This window comes from Lactuca virosa, chromosome 4 (assembly GCF_052849685.1).
Source record: "Lactuca virosa cultivar CGN04683 chromosome 4, Lactuca_virosa_CGN04683_v6, whole genome shotgun sequence".
NCBI lineage: Eukaryota > Viridiplantae > Streptophyta > Magnoliopsida > Asterales > Asteraceae > Lactuca > Lactuca virosa.
In genome coordinates this window covers 252,061,205-252,064,240 of record NC_136429.1, presented here as the reverse complement: position 1 = coordinate 252,064,240, position 3,036 = coordinate 252,061,205, and the positions used below count along the sequence as shown (strand labels likewise).

The window sequence follows — 3,036 nt, the reverse complement described above, 5'->3', positions numbered from 1 at the left end:
AGTTTCATATTGTTTTTCTGAAATTGTATGCTAGTATTAGGGTTATTGCTTTGGATGATCTATTTGTATGTATAACTAGAGAAAAACTTAGATCCAAAGCAATTAGGGTTGCATGAACACATATGAATGTTGTTATGCTCAAAACCCAACAAAGATCATATTGTAGGTAGGGTCTGTTTGGTATACTGAGTATACTGTTTGGAATTCCCACTTTAAATACCTCTCTAGATCTAGCGTAGACATCATTCCCGTAAGTAGATCAATCAGTATTATGACTAGAATCACTGTTAAATATTATCTATACATTCATAATAATGACTACGAATATAAATATAAGTTACACTTAAAGCATAGTAAGTGCAACTTAACTTAAATGAATTTTTAGGGAAAACCAGGAAGATCACAGGTAGCGAAAACCAGAAAGATCACAAGCAGGTCTTCAACCCGAAAGCTTCTACTTCTCCAGCTCTTCGATGCTCCAGAGCTTTACTAAAGTAAAGCTTCTCAGATCCCCGAAAAATCCTCAGAAACTCAGAATTAGAGAGAGAGAGAGAGAGAGAGAGAGAGAGAGAGAGAGATGTGAACGATTGGTATGAGAATGAAGGGAGGCTTAAAGGGCTATTTATAGGCATTTCGGGGGAGGCGTGTCACGCCTACATACCCAGGTGCACTGCGCCTACCTACCCACGCACTCCGCGCCTACCTACCCAGGCACGCCGTGCCTATTGGTAGTTGGGAAAGACGGATCTAGGGTGTGACACATGGCAACTTCTGGCTGGTCGACGCAAGTAAACTCTTCAATCTTCAAAAAAGTTGTATCTTTCACATACGAGCTTCGCTTTCGACGTTCTTTATATCCACGCGTAGCTATAGACGAGTACTACAAATTTCATTTAGACTTTGTTGGCTAATTCTCATCCGGTCTTAATTTTAACAGACTATGAAGATTACACTTTAAAAACAGTGTAAAATTCATATATTCTCCATACAGACTCTGTTCTCTATAGTATTTATATCGATGGATTAGTATTTACGAGATCTTCAACTCTCTTTTACATAGTTTTGGCTAACACTCAACCGATCTTAATTTCAATTTTTGTGTCGTACACTGTTGCACTGAAACTTCAAAAATATCATAACATCCTCATACGAAGTCAGATTTGGACGTCCTTTATATGCATGCTTTCGCTTTTACAATTACTACGACTTTCTTTTAGATTGCTTAAACTAATAAGCAACACATTTCCAATTCACTTTTTACGATACGTTTTATCGTATGGGGCTCAAATTGGAACTTCGAAGAATCATAACTTCTTCATACGAAGTCAGATTTAAGCGTTCTTCATATCTACAAAATTTGTATTGACATCTTCTACATGTTTATGATGATTACTTTGACTAAAAATTAATATATATCTACTAAGAATTTTATAAACAAACGTTTATATTAATTTCTACTGTAAAGGGAAAACAGGGTGTTATAGAAACCCATAAAAGGCGTTGATCACCGTATGCAGAGCAACGTGTACTCGTTCCATGGCTAAAATGAAAAGAAAATGCGAAAGCGGATCACCCTCTCAAAAACCATGTTGAACCATGAACTAGGGGAACTGTTCACCAGAACAGCGCTCCAGCCGACATTAAAGGAGATATAATCTAGTTGCACACATGTGCCAAATATTATCGAACACCATAATCCCTAGCTTCCGAAAGATACTTTGAACACCATAAATTGTTTTTGTCGCGCCTTACACCATCCCATTATCTCTTTAATCATTAAAGGACCGTCAAGGATCTGACGACCTTTAATGAACGCCAACTGCTCCAAACTAATCACCGAAAGCTATCACCTCATACAACCTATTAGCCGAAAGATTGTCAATAATATAATATTGACATCCAATCAAACTAATAGGATGAAAATCCTTAACGGATTTTAGATTAAACACCTTTGAAATTAGAGAGAGGAAAGAGAGATTACACTCATTAGTTGCATGAAAGTAACTAATCGAACTTACGACATCCTCCACAAGCAACTCCCAATAGTGCTTAAAGAACGCAAACATGAAACCATTCGCCTTCTTGATCTCCTCATGTGAGAAAAGAGACTCCAAGAAAATATGTTGCTCCTGAGACAGAGTCTTGAAAAAACGAAGGACTAAAAACAGATCGGGCACCATATGATCAAGTAAATAAGAAACAAAAGAATAGGACATTTGCCAACTCGTTTTCAATGATTATTAATGATATTTTGTGAACAAAAGTAAATATTTCATTACTTTTATTGTATTTTTTATTAAATTAATAATATTTTACTAAAGAAAATAAACAAACAGTACGTTACTTATTTATGATTTATGATGTTAATCTTGACTTTAAATCCAAACTCTATAAAGATTTCCTCTCATTTTGCCTTCATTATGTTTTCTTTTTCCAAAATCCTAACTCTCTAAAGATTTCCTCTAATTTTCCCTTCATTACGTTTTCTTAAATATCTTATAAAACCTCATTATTTAGACAATAATTATTATAAAGAGGATAAAAATGAAACACCAATGAGGATCGTGAGAAGGAGCAAATAAAATAGTAAATTATCTAATTGCAAAAATTATTGTTTGTCAAGAATGGGATTCGAACCCATGCCCTTTCGGACCAGTACCTGAAACTGGCGCCTTAGACCAACTCGGCCATCTTGACGTTTACAAGAATTTCAAACTAAGGATTATTTGACTTTTAAATTTTTGGATTTAATTTATTTATTAACGAAATCTAGTACCACCGATCTTAGATCACTTATGTAGATCACTATGGGAAACTTTATAAGATTGGATGAAAGTACACATCAAAAAATTGCAACCAGTAAACTCTCAACATATTACAAACAAAACATCCATAATTTAAATTCAAATAAAAATAGAATTGTTTCAAGTCAAAATAAGCGTAAGTATTCTATGATATCAAAATTTGAACCCCAATAAGGCTAGATAAATGTTCTAGAGTAAATTACACAAATGGTTCCTATGGTTTGGGGTAATT

The 3,036-nt window shown here is 34.6% G+C and overlaps 1 non-coding gene across 1 annotated transcript; it reads right to left on the bottom strand.

Annotated features, from left to right (window-relative positions):
• Positions 1 to 2,616: 2,616 nt before the first annotated feature.
• On the bottom strand, positions 2,617 to 2,697 carry TRNAL-CAG (transfer RNA leucine (anticodon CAG)). The gene has a single exon. It is a non-coding gene; the product is annotated as a tRNA-Leu (tRNA).
• Positions 2,698 to 3,036: the final 339 nt, after the last annotated feature.